This window comes from Metopolophium dirhodum, chromosome 1, assembly GCF_019925205.1.
Source record: "Metopolophium dirhodum isolate CAU chromosome 1, ASM1992520v1, whole genome shotgun sequence".
Classification (NCBI taxonomy): Eukaryota; Metazoa; Arthropoda; class Insecta; order Hemiptera; family Aphididae; genus Metopolophium; species Metopolophium dirhodum.
The window spans coordinates 21,525,474-21,541,061 of record NC_083560.1 but is presented as its reverse complement, the minus strand read 5'-3'; the positions used below and the strand labels follow the sequence as shown (position 1 = coordinate 21,541,061).

The 15,588-nt window shown below is 27.0% G+C and overlaps 1 protein-coding gene across 1 annotated transcript in view; it reads left to right on the top strand.

Moving 5' to 3' along the window:
- Positions 1-15,588, top strand: part of LOC132935774 (kelch repeat and BTB domain-containing protein 8-like) — a 75,724-nt gene that overhangs the window by 38,504 nt on the left and 21,632 nt on the right. The window lies entirely within an intron of this gene.

Sequence of the window (15,588 nt, the reverse complement as noted above, 5' to 3'; positions counted from 1 at the left end):
TGATCTGGTTCGTGAAACTGTATTCATTTTTCGGGACGATATTCAGTGTCGATAAATCGCCGTGGATATTGCAGATTATCAATGTAATTTCCTCAACTGACGAGGATTTTTCCACGGGTACATTTGCGTATAAATATGCGGCCATAAGATCAGTTTGTCCCATCACCATGTGACGTATAATGTTAGATTTTTGAGCGATAACCTCGTTGATAATCCATTGCATGTCTTGGAGCTTTAATAGATTTCGTCTGCTCAATAATAAACGGCGTTCTCGTTGGTGGTGGGATTCGATTACCAGCATATTATTGCCGCGATAACTAATTTTGGACAGTGTGATCGTCTCGTCCCGGAGTAACAGTTTCTTGCGGCTTTTAACCGGTGGATCGGTTATAATCGACAGAATATGTCCCATCAACGAGTAAAGGCGACGTAAAAAATCGGCTGTTATACATACGAACCGTGATGGCGTGATTATCCGGATAGATACGTTAAAATCTTTAGACGGGTCGAGCCCGATGCTGATAGACTTGCGGCCTAAAAAGTCTATGACAAAATCAGTAGTATCGATTATCTAGTCGCAGTTGAACGTCACGTTCCGTCATCATTTATTGTTTATTATATTAAATTTAACTTTGAAATGTAAAATTGAAATACTGCACTTGGCGAACGTCGAACAGCTGCACCGGTAATGATCTACGATTATCATATATCTTGGCAGTGTATATGACGTTCGCATGCGAATTAAAAATAATAATTATCTTAGTTAATAGATCGTCCGCGGTAAGCGCGAATATTCCGCAAAATATATGGGTAGGGGTGATGCTTTCATAATAGCATATATACATATATATACGAGGAGTATGTGTGGGCGTGAAAGAGGGAGGAAAGGGGAAAAAGCTAAGTAGTATGTATATATAAATGGTACTACTATATATAGGTATACCGTATATACTTTAGTATATATATAGGTATATACTATAGTATGTATAGAGTATATACTTTAGTATATATATAGGTATATACTATAGTATGTATAGAGTAAATAATTTAGTATATATAAAGGTATATACTATAGTACGTATAGAGTATATACATTAGTATATATATAGGTATACACTATAGTTTGTATAGAGTATATACTTTAGTATATATAGGTATATACTATAGTATGTAGAGAGTATATACATTAGTATATATAGGTATATACTATAGTATGTATAGAGTATATACTTTAGTATATATATAGGTTTATACTATAGTATGTATAGAGTAAATAATTTAGTATATATAAAGGTATATACTATAGTACGTATAGAGTATATACATTAGTATATATATAGGTATATACTATAGTATGCATAGAGTATGTACTGTAGTATGTATATATATATTTTAGGCACTCGGCGAAGCCCGTGATGACGTAGGAGGCGCGGGATGACGTTGTTCCGGAGGGGAGGGGGAGAGGATTGGCGGAATGATGTAGCGCAGGTGAGGGTGTGGGGAGGGGAAAGAAACATGATGACGTAGGGAAGAATGATGACGTAGTGCAGGTGGGGGGAGTGGTGTGAGAAGCACAGTATTTGCTGAGGGAGTGGGGGAGGGGGAAGCACGCTTTGACATGGTGAGAGGATGGTGAAGCGGGGGGGGGCTAGAACCGGCTATTTCATACTACTGCTTGCATTTGAAAAAAAAAAATTCCGTTTTATATTATTTACATAATTAAATCGTTACACGATTTTTGCGTTTATCGTTATTTAGAACAAAAAACGTTATACAAGTTATGCGCTTATCGTTTTTTTTTTTTAAAAATTGTGTCAATACCCATTAAATTTAAAAAAAATAACTAATGTGGGTATGTTATAGACCAGGTACGGAATATAATATTATAATCAATTCTTAGATTGTTTGCATGAAATAATTAATGTTCTAAGAAACCAATAGACCTTTTAAATAAATAGATTTTAAATAATTTTGTTTTGCAATATTATTTGTTCAATGATATTCTATAAATTATGTTTTGCGGTATGCTGTATTTTGCAGTGTTTAATTATTTTTGACTATCGCTTTCCGTTATAATTACGTTTACAAATTTCATTTCATTTTTTGTCAAATATAACGTTTACAAGCCCTGATTACAATGGTATAATATAATATATCTAATACCATTACAATACTATAATATAATAATAGTATTTTATATTTACAATAAATATAATATATTTTGTATAGTATTATGCATAGGTACCCAGGATTTTATTTCAGGAGGGGGGGGGAAGTTAAAAAAAAAATAAATAAGTAATTTTAGGCATTCTTATTAATTAAGCAAAAATTAAATTCGTAATGACGTACAGAATATTATGCTATAGTGTGTATATTATATTGTAAAAACAAAAAAATATTTTTTCTATTCAATGGGTGAAATATGTAAGTATTATAAAGTAATAACTATTGTATTATAATAAAGATAAATATCGTATGAATAAAAAAAAAAAAAAAAGTAGGTATAAAATATAACATAGGCATGACAAAATTATAATTTTAAATAATAATTTTCTTTTTGATTTTTCCATTATAATATTCAACCCGTCATTTGGTGAAACTGATATTTCCCAATCAGCGGATAAAATAAGAGTCCAGCCCTGTTAAATGGTAATTTCAAATTTGGTTTCGAATTAGTGTTTTTACTCTTTTTAAAGTTGAAAATGGTCGTTTAAATTCAATTGTAGGTACTGGAAAGGTTGCCAAAATCGACTCGAAATAAAATTTACCGTAGGTACGTTTATATGAAAGTAGACAAACATCGACTGACGACAGGCGAGTATCGTATATTATATTTTGCTTTAAATCGTATACGCGATACGATTAGTGTAACAATAAAAGATAAAACTTACGATCTAGTCAGTTGATAAAGGACAATCATGATTATTATATAACAAATTTATCTTAACTTAGGTAGGTACCTACTATTTAATAAATTTCGTTCCATTCAGATTCTAAAAAAATTTCGTCGATGACATTTCATGAGGGGGGGGGGGGGCTACGTCCCTGTAGGTACCTAATTATAACATATTTTAAAATTTATAGTGGATCGTATTCGGCAGGGTACGTCGTACGTACTATTAAAATCATACAATAAATTATCATTTTTGTACATCATTATTCATTATGAATATAATATAGTTGTTGAAGGTCTGTGATTTTTTGGCATAAAGGTACATAAAAAATATTTGACATTTTTAACTATTCAAAAGTTTGTACGTATTATCTATTTATCAGTTTAGATTTTTAGAGTAAACAATATAAAAACTTGTGTAATAAAATAGCTAATAGATATATTATGTTATATGATACGAAAATATTTATATTTTATTTAAAGACCTCCCGGAACTTATGACGAAAACCACCGAACTTGGTCAATGAACCATTGTTTCTGGATGCTGTTTATTGTCTTTAAATACCTCCCGGAGGGTATGACGAAAACCAACGAACAGTCAATGAATGTATACTGTATTATATGTTATTAAATATTAAATATATATCTAAAGCGTTATCCACTGTTACTCGCTTTTTAATTTTTGCATGATTATTTTCTCTTTTTTAGCAATTTGATCAATCAAGTTTGCAAGAATAAATATAATATATTCTATCTGCCTATATGACAACAACAGAAATCTGCAAAATAATGTAATGATTTATCAAATATATTTTTTTTTATAACATTCATAATTTTTTTAAAAAAAGCAATATCACTTGAGTGAGTTATATAGACATATGGTTAAATAACTGAAGCAATACACATCACTGATATAATATTAATTTTCCCATATTTAATTTAAATATTAGTTATTTTTATTCATACATATATTATTTATCTATTTTGTACCTAATAAATATATTTATTTCCTCGTTTCACATGATGATTTACAAATAAAAAAATTTTATTTTTGAAATTTAGTCTACCTATTAATGTATGATTTTATGTGTTTCAAACGATAAAAGTTTTAGAAATTCAATATAACGTTTAGTTTTTTAAATAATAATAAATCTCTATAATGGTATTTTCGTTAAAAGGCGCGTCATTGCCATTTAAATTTTATAAGCATAAAACAAAAATTCAAATAATATATCTCTTTTAAGATTTTTAATATTAAAAAACTAAAAACTATATTGAAATTCTTATACTTGTATCTGCTTAAAGACATAAAACCACATATTTATATGTAAAATAAATTTCAAAAATAAAATTTTTAGGTTGGTAAATCGTTGTGTGAAGCAAAGAACTTTTACACCTTTAAGATATGCAATTGCTATGAGCCGGGCCCAAGGTCTTTTTTTAACTGATCATAATTTATTGAATGATGTGAGAAAAAACGTATAACCTATACCATTATTCTTATTTCTATACACCATAAAATTTGAAAATAATTTTATTTTTTTGAGCTGTTTACGGACATTGTCGGTTTTAAATTTTTAGTTTGTTTTTCTATAAATATCAATAAAAATTTTTTTGTTGGGTAAAAAAGCGTGAAAATTGAATATAAGGCTCCTGAAAAATATTAAAAATACATAGGGACAATTTTTTTTTAAGTATTTAAAGTTGGAGCCTCCACGTAAATAGGTTATATATAAATTACTTTATTCACAATAATATCATCAAATATACTTGGTAATATCATAGGCTGACTGATCGTTTTCGCTCAGAATCGTTTTTCTTATACAATGATATTATATCATTGAATTCAAATTTAACACCATCCATTACAGTGACCCACTTGTAACCTACTGAACAGCAGAGCGACATTCACTTATCCACCTTTTTTAATTTTTAACCATTATGACCTATCTTCATGAAATAATTTTTTTAAACTGATATAGTTTTAGGCGTGTTTTTAACAGGAAAAATAAAAAAGAACATGCTTTGAAATATAAGTAATTTAAGGTTAACTCAAACGAAAGTGTAAATATTTAAATTTTATCTTAAAGGTAAAATGATAAATGTCATATATCTTTACGACAAAATAAGATTATTAGTAAAGTGAAACATTAGTCAACATTTAGTTATCTAATATCTTCGCAGAAAGTTTAAACATAATGAAATATTTATGCTTGTGAAATAAAATACATAGAACATTTAAAACAAGGTTCCTCAAGTATAGTTAATACTGTAATAGTAAGAAAAAAATCCAAACAATATTTTAACACAATATTTTCTTAGAGACGTTTTAAATTCAAATTTGGAAAAAATTAGATATTTAAACGAATGATGACGATGATAATTATTATTTTGTTATAATTCAATTATCCTATTAACCTATTTACGTGGATCCTAAGAGCCTTGTTTTCAATTTTCAATCCTTAGCTATTGTTATAAACCCATTTCATTAGTAATATAAGCATTTCTTTGACATATATAATAATTATGTAACTATGTATACGCCGTAGGGTAGGTTATCGTAATACATATAAAAAATAATTGTTTATAAATTATTTGAATTTACTTTTTAAAATAAAATTATATATAATTGATATGTTTATCATTGTGATATTATTTATTAAATATATTATTATATTGTCAACAAATTCTTAATCGTTCTCGTTATTATTTTCACATTAACGGTTGTTACGGTAGGTAGCAAACACGTGTATGTGTGGCAAGGTTTTTAACTAGTAAGAACCCGTGTGGTCACCCATCCGGGAGCTAGTAGTTGTAGCACTGGTAGAAGCCAACGCATCACGCCAAGCCACCAAAAATGGTTTGTTAAATATTCTGGATAGAAATATAGCGAATAAAACAGCATCCAGAAAGATTTCAACAATGCAATGAACAATTCACTCTAGTCATTAGGTGTGAAGAGAGAGTATATGGTCAAGTACTTGAGTGTATGTTTGAATTGGCAATCGTATCATTATTATAAAAATTAAAATCATATTTATATGTTTAGATTTTGAAACTATTCAAAGTTTTGGCAATAAGCTAGTTCATGTCATCAACATAAACATTCAAGACAATCATGACAACCTAACGATTGGATCATTTTTAATTTGAGAATTTGTAACTTTGGTAAGACTTTTTTTTTGATATAGTTTATATAATATCTATTGAATATTTATGTAAATTTATTTCCATTTTAGTTGTCCAGAAGTGAAGATCTTGACAATAATATTGATCAATTAGTTGTTACATATGAAGAAAAATGACAAAGTCCACTACTCACCTGTGTACTTTTCTTATAAATATTAGGTGATTAAATAAAATTTAAATTGTGAATATTATTTATAATTCTTTCCCTAAGTAATGGAAATAATAAGCAATATTTGAATCGATAGTCGTATAGTATATTATGCCATATTGAGCAAATACGATTTATATCAAAAATTATAATGTATACTATACATTTCTTTTATCGAAAAAAACATTACTCCGATCCTATTGAACCGCATAATTTTATATTTTTTAAATAATTTTTATTAATTTTTGAGTGGAATGTCAAATGCTTTGGTCTTACAAATATGTCTGATTTTAGATTCTGAGCAGATTGAGGGATCTTTTGGTTTTTCAATAGTGTTTTTACAATTTTCACTTTTACTTATACAAAATAAGGTTAACATAATTAACACAGATATATATTTATTTATAAATAAATAAAAGTAATAATTTGTAGCCTTTTTTATTAATTTTAAATATAAATAATTATGATATAAAAATAAAAATGAACACACCATACATTGACCTGCTATTAGAACAGTAATATGCTAATAATATGTAGGTACTTTCTCATTTCAAAAAATTCCTTTTTGTTGGCAAAATTATCTATTATATTTTCTATGTTAATAGTTTGTATTCTTTCAATATTATTCTATAAAACTATACTTGAAAGTCTATCTTGTCTGTTTGTGTTACGTAAATATTTTTTTATAAGTTGAAGCTTTGAAAATTATTGCTCAGGTGAGGCATATATATTGTTATAGTACCTACTGATAAATACATATGGGAATATAGAATTTAATTCTTCCTTGACAATCTTGACAATAGTGTCAGCTATATCATGAATTGACATATTTTTTTAATGGTTGGTTTGAAATTTGGAAGATAAATAGCTGTTGATTATAATAAGTTGACGAGTGAAGTCAGAAATGTAACCTCTTAATTATATTTAGATTATATTATTAGATATTATATTTATACTTAAAAAACAACTCGTCAGCCATTGATGTTAATATTTCAGGCATTAATTTAATAATATATCAAAATCATCACACACAGTTTTCATTAATATATATCTTACTCTTAATTGTAATATTGTCTAGCGAAGCCGGTCACGTTTTCCTCTCATAACCAATAATTGAGACACGTCACATACACTCATACTTGGCTGCTTAAAAGAGCACAAAACACAAAAAATGAGTTGTTTTAATTTGAAAGAATCTTCATTTCTAAGAATAATGGTATTGGTTTTACGTTTTTACTCACATCATTCAATAAGTTATGATCAATTAAAAAAAAAGGTGGATAAGTGGATGTTGCTCTGCTGTACAGTAGGTTACAAGTGGGTCACTGTAATGGATGGTGTTAAATTTGAATTCAATGATATAATATCATTGTATAAGAAAAACGATTCTGAGCGAAAACGGTCAGTCACCCTATGATATTACCAAGTATATTTGATGATATTATTGTGAATAAAGTAATTTATATATAACCTATTTACGTGGAGCCTTGTTTTAAATTTTCAATCCTTAGCCACAAAATAATTAATAAATTATAAATTTGATAAATGTTGTCAAAATTTGAACTTTAAATGTTTATAAAAAAAATTGTGCATATGTATTTTTAATATTTTTCAACTGCTTTTAAAACGATATATCAGGAGTCTAATATTAAATTTTCACGCTTTTTTACCCAAAAAATAAAAATTTATTGATATTTATAGAAAAAAAAACTAAAAAAATTGAAAACTGACAATGTCCGTAAACAGCTCAAAAAGAGTCAAAATATTTTCAACATTTTATGGTGTATAGAAAATGCTAATATAAACATTCAGTGAAATTTTCAAGTATCTACAGTCATTCGTTTTTTAATTACAATAAAATAAGAAAATTGTTACATGAGAAATCAAATGAATATCAAATGTTGTAAAAATATAAATTTCAGACGCTCATAAAAATTTAATTTAAGTTTCTTCTAGACATTTTTTTTTTGATAAAGGTAGACAAACTTATGAGTAATCTTATATTACATTTTCAAATCTTAGATTTAAAAAGAAAAATTTTTATGAATTCTCATCAAAATAATTTGCTATTTTTCGTGATTTTTCCGTATTTTGTCAAAATTTGAACTTTAAATGCTTATAATTAAAAACTGTGACTAAGGATTTTTAATTTTTTTCATCTGCCTTTGAAACAATAAACTAGGAGCCTTCTATTAAATTTTCAAGCTTTTTTACTCAACAGATAAAATTTTATTGATATTTATAGAAAAAAAAACTAAAAAAATTTAAAACTGACAATGGCCGTAAACAGCTCAAAAAGAGTCAAAATATTTTCAAATTTTTATGGTGTATAGAAAATGCTAATATAAACATTCAGTCAAAATTTCATGTCCCTACGGTCATTTGTTTTAGAGTTACATCAAAAACCAAAATCGATTTTCTCGAAAACAGATTTTGCGTAAAAATTCCCGTTTTTCCTTAATTTTTCTTTTGTTTTTCACGTCGCTTGTGAAAACTACTGGGAAATTTTGACCCCCCAAAGTACCAACTAGATTCACTTTCCTATCAGAAAAGTTACTATTGAAGAAAATCCAAGCACTTTTACTGTCCTAAAAGGTGATGACAGACACAAAAATAAAAAAAATAAACGTTGAGTTTTTCAATATAAAACATTTACCTTGATAGCACCAATTCGGAGGTATATATATCGACCAATGAAGTTTTTTCGTTCGAAATAATATTTTGTAACAATGTTCTCAATAATCTATCAATTTCATCATAAAAATGATCGAATATAAAATAAAAACTATTTTGTCCAAATTTGCCACCATTTCACTGTAACGAAGATTACCAACTAGATTCACTTTCCTATCAGAAATGTTACTATTGAAGAAAATCCAAGCACTTTTACTGTCCTAAAAGGTGACAGACAAAAAAATAAAAAAAAAAATAAAAAAAAAACACACATCATTGTAGAATCAATACATTCATCGCTTCGCTCAGAATCTAAAAGACATTGGGCCCGGCTCATCGTAATTGCATATCTTAAAGGTGTAAAAGATTTTTGCTTCACACAACGATTTACCAACCTAAAAATTTTATTTTTGAAATTTATTTTTCATATAAATATGTGGTTTTATGTTTTTAAGCAGATACAAGCATCATAATTTCAATATAATTTTTGGTTTTTTAAATATTAAAAATATTAAAAGACATATATTATTTGAATTTTTGTTTAATGCTTATAAAATTAAAATGGCAATGACGGTGCGTTTAACGAAAATATCACTCTAAAGATTTATTAATATTTAAAAAACTAAACGTTATATTAAATTTCTAAACCTTTTATCGTTTTAAACACATAAAATCATAAATTAATAGGTAGACTAAATTTAAAAAATAAAATTTTTTGATTGGTAAATCTTCGTGTGAAGCAAGGGAATAAATATATTTATTAGGTACAAAATAGATAAATAGTATATGTATGAATAAAACTAACTAATATTTAAATAAAATATGGGAAAAATTAATATTATATCAGTGATGTGTATTGCTTCAGTTATTTAACTATATGTCAACATAATATATCTATTATAGTACACAAGTTTTTATATTGTTTACTCTAAAAATCTAAACTGATAAATAGATAATACGTACAAACTTTTGAATAGTTAAAAATGTCAAATATTTTTTATGTACCTTTATGCCAAAAAATCACAGACGTTCAACAACTATATTATATTCATAATGAATAATGATGTACAAAAATGATAATTTATTGTATGATTTTAATAGTACGTACGACGTACCCTGCCGAATACGATCCACTATAAATTTTAAAATATGTTATAATTAGGTACCTACGGAGGCGTAGCCCCCCCCCCACGAAATGTCATCGACAACATTTTTTTAGAATCTGAGTTGAACGAAATTTATTAATTAGTAGCTACCTAACTAAGTTAATATAAATTTGTTATATTATAATCATGATTGTCCTTTATCAACTGACTAGATCGTAAGTTTTATCTTTTATTGTTACACTAATCGTATCCCGTATACGATTTAAAGCAAAATATATTATACGATACTCGCCTGTCGTCAGTCGATGTTTGTCTACTTTCATATAAACGTACCTACGGTAAATTTTATTTCGAGTCGATTTTGGCAACCTTTCCAGTACCTACAATTGAAGTTAAACGATCATTTTCAACTTTAAAAAGAGTAAAAACACTAATTTGAAACCAAATTTGAAATTATCGTTTAACGGGGCTGGACTCTTATTTTATCCGCTGATTGGGAAATATCAGTTTCACCAAATGACGGGTTGAATATTATAATGGAAAAATCAAAAAGAAAAGTATTATTTAAAATTATAATTTTGTCATGCCTATGTTATATTTTATACCTACATTTTTTTTTTTATTCATACGTTTTTTATATTTATTATAATCCAATAATTATTACTTTATAATACTTACATATTTCACCTATTGAATAGAAAAAATATTTTTTTATTTTTACAATATAATATACACACTATAGCATAATATTCTGTACGTCATTTCGAATATAAATTTCGTTAATTAATAAGAATGGCTAAAATTACTTATTATAATTTTTTTAAATTGAAATAAAATCCTGGGTACCTATGCATAATACTATACAAAATATATTATATTTATTGTAAATATAAAATACTATTATTATATTATAATATTATAATCGTATTAGGTATATTATATTATACCATTATAATCAGGGCTTGCAAACGTTATATTTGACAAAAAATGAAATGAAATTTGTAAACGTAACTATAAAAGAAATCCATAGTCCGAAATAATTGAACACTGCAAAATAAAATATAATGAAAAACATAATTTATAGAATATCATTAAACAAATTATATTGCAAAACGAAATAATTTAAAATATATTTATTATAGACCAATAGACCTTGGTTTCTTAGAACATTAATTATTTCATGCAAACAATCTAAGAATTGATTATAATAATATATTCCGTACCTGGTCCATTGCCTACCCACATTAGTTATTATTTTTAAATTTAATGGGTATTGACACAATTTTTAAAAAAAAACGATAAGCGCATAACTTGTATAACGTTATTTGTTCTAAATAACGATAAACGCAAAAATCGTGTTATGTTTTTAACTATGTAAATAATATAAAACGAAATTTTTTTTTTCAAATGAAAGCCCTTAATTTATAGTATCATAATATTATAATGTACTAGCTGTCCCTTCCGGCTTTGCCCGGAAATAAGTCACCTTTGTCATTTTCGTTACCCGTTAAATGTAAGAACTGTAGGGCGCACACTAGTTGCCTCCCGAAATCAAAAAGATCAATGTTTTTTATACGAATTGCCTCCCGACTATATACTAGTTGCCTCCCGACGTACCCTAAAATTTATCGTAAACGAAAAGGGTCTAGTACTTGTAACGTTCTAATAGCCAGGTAATAAACATAGAAGTGGTGCTAAACATTTTCTAACATAATATCATGTATGATTTATCAAAATAAGTTTGTAATTTCAAAGTCGTAATTTATAACTTTTGTTATGTTTACTATTTGATACGATTATATCTAACAACTAAATATTAAGATAATATACTCTTTTGTGTAATGTTAAGATATAACGCAAACTAGACCTGCGTCAGACTATAGTATATAATATACTTAATCGAGTAACGTTTAGTAGATTTCCAACATTCGTTCTCGTTGTACTAGTTGTACGTAATTCTTAGAATGGATCAATGTGAAGTGTGAAACATGATTAGTGAAAAGGTAAAACGTCTTAAAATAATTAAAGGTTTTAAATTTAGTTTTCAAAAGAAGTAAGACTTTGACAAACAACGGTGGAACTGAACAACAAAAATATGTAAAGCATTTTGAAAAGTAGAAAATGACGAAGTAATATTTAACGAAAGTAATTTGAACCATAAAAATCATGTACCATTATCTGAACAAGTACTCAAAAGACAAGAAATTAGTAACTCTTTAAAAAGAAAAGCTGTCACTGAAACATTATTATGTGAAAGACCTTCAAAATTATTACATGCAGAATTAAGACAACATAAAATAGTAACTACTATTACAACTACCGATGTATTGTACATAAAAAAAATTTTCTATCGAGCTCGTAGTTAAATTTTGCCAAACTTACCTAAAACGAGAAATGAATGTCTTATTATTATCTACTACAAGTTACAACATCAAAAGTTATAAATTACAGCTTCGGGTTACCGATCAGGCCATGGTGTGTCGTGGGTGTCGATGTCCAAATGTGGGTTGAGCTGGTCGTTCGCAGGTCCTCTTCAGGTCGTTGTCAGCCCTCGAATTCCACTATCGACCGCCGACTATGACTCTTCATTCTTGACCATCCAACTATCAACCGCCAATTATAGACTCTATCGACTACCTCACTGTAGACTTTATCATAACTATCTACCACCATGCGTCCCGGTCGGTTATTTACACGATGTGAGCTAAACATCGCGGCAGCATAATATATATATTTCATACATATATACACATTTGCCATTACTAACACTCAACATAGTAGCCGTGCTCAACGTAAGGAGTAATGTACGATGATTGTAAATATTTAGTAGGTACCGACATTTTTTTATATTGTTTTAATAATATTTTGTATTAATCTTTATGTCACACATTTCTCACTATACATATTTTTTAGTTAGTATAATCAATATTTTGTGTGAATTATATAATTATTTTTTCACAACTATCGATATCATTAAAATTTCTACAACTTAAGACCCGTATAACCGTGTAGAACTGTATCAAATTATTGTAAAAACAATAAGCTAACCATCAAGTATTACTCTATGAAATAAACCTTGTTTTAGTAATCCAGTGTCCATAATCCATACAGCCATACACTTGATATAGGTAAATGGTAATGATGTATTGCACGTTTTATTATAAACCATATATATATATTTATATATTAACACTAATAACACTATAATATTAAGTGCCTAAAGGCTCTTTTGTACTAATAACTCATCAGTTAATAGTTATCAGTGTCTAAAAAAGAAAAATTAAGGGGCTTATATAGGCAACCTACTATAATATGTAGCGCTACAGTGTCCCCTAGCAAATCTAAGATCTTCCCGTATTCTAATCTTTGGTATTTGTTAGAGGTATCGAGTTATATTTGTTCAAATTTTATTTTTCAGAACACAGAGACAACTTTCAATAGATAAAATATTAAAATAATAAATAGGTGGTAGGTTTTTTTTTCATTATTAAAAATATTTAATTACAATCTATACAGTATGTGTACAACAAGTAATTTTGATTTAAGATATTATTTACATAGCCTAATTTCAATTTTGCTACGTCTACTAAAACATACTGTTTAACACTGAATACTAAATTTTGTCACCCATTTTATACTGTATGTTTCCCTGACCTGACTAAAAAATCACGATACTAAATACTTGGATTTGGACTATCAAGATACTATATATTCGATACTTACATTTTAAGTACTTAGACACTCGATACATTTAAATAAAATTAGTCATAGGTTATTTAAATATTTTATTTATACAAAATTAGGTTGGTATATTAGGTAATTATTAGTTAATATAGACCACAAAATGTAATGACTTGATAATAATAACAATCCACAAGACAGTTAATTATTATTCACGTACATTTAGTTATTTAGATAGACATAAACTACAGGAGCAATAAGTAATAACTTAATTATTAAAATAATAAAAGAAATAGAACTTAGGTATGAGAACATTATAAAATATGTATGAACAATATTTTTATATTTATGATATTATAATATGTAAATTAATAATTAGGTGTATAATATAATACAATATAGGTAAAATATGGCGCCAAATTATTTGTATTAGTTAACGAGTACATAAAAGTGATAAGGAGAAAGGGGCTGAATAGGCAATCACATACATGTTGGAATACTATGACGCCAGCAGGTTTCTACAGAGCTTCTCGTAGGTTAGGATAGGCTATATAAAAAAATAAGAAATTTTCAGTATTCAAAACATATTAACTAACCAATTAGAAGAACGGCAACAAGACGAACAAAAACTAAGAACACTTTTAAATGATTTAGGTAAAATACGACAGGATATGATCAACACTAATTATTTGGACTTGTAAAAATTTATACTGTACAACAAATAATTGAATACTAATTATATTGTTTATAAAAAAAACATTGCTGAAATTTATAAAAAAAAAATTTTTATTTATTTTTTTATTAATAATTTGGGTTTTAATTAAATTTGTTTGGTTTTTATATTTTTAATTTAAACTATTATATTATTAAAAAGAATAAGCATTTTTTAAAAACAAATATTGAACTGACAATTTTTATATAAATTAAAAAAAACTATCTAGTTCAGTAATGTATTAGTCCCTGAAAAAAAGTAGGTAGAAGTTCATTCTTCATTAACTATTATACAACATAAATCAGCTGTTGTGTAAAGTTTTCTATCACTATGCCCCCTCACTCGTTATTCAATCATCCAGAGCGGTTCAAAATAAGTATAGAGACTGAAAAACTTTTATTTGTGGACTAAAGATTAATAAAAATTAGTATAATCTTCTTTAAATACACGGGACAAAAATAAAATTTATTTCTAGCTTCATCATTTTTTATTAGATTCTGAGCGGTGCTATGAATTTGTTTATTTGTGCCTGTGTATTTTATCAGCGATATTTATTTGAAAATAAATGAGTAGAATCGAATATTTTCTAGACACTTCGAATATTTTGTTGATTCAACTATTATGGTCCACGGAAATACATTTTATAGTTTGTATTGTTTTATCTCACACACGTACTTGCATAGAATTGAAATAATAATATAATTTAGTCAATAATTGAAGTGCGTTTTTTTATGCACATTTTTATGTACACAAATATTTGTTGATAAAATATAATTGTCTTGACTTTTGATAAAAATATTATCCACTTGTTTATTTTTTAATATTTATAGGGAAAATAAACCCATAAAAACATGTTTTGACTTCTAATACACAGACTACTTCTATAAAAACAAAAAAAAAACAATTAATCAATGCCGGTGAGTTTATTTTTTTTTAAAAAACGACTTAAAGGAATGTTTTTCTACCCCAACACAACTTCAAATTTGGCATATTTACAAAAATTCTCGAAGATGCATAGCCAAAGCCAAAGTTCGCAAGAACTGTAATAATAATCTGTAAACAATTTCACCAGCTTTGAAACTATTTAAAACTAAAAAAGACTGAACTAAGCACCAGTTAAATTTTCTATGTGTATAATCCATAAACACTATTGAATAAAAACAATATCTTCGTTACAGTGAAATCG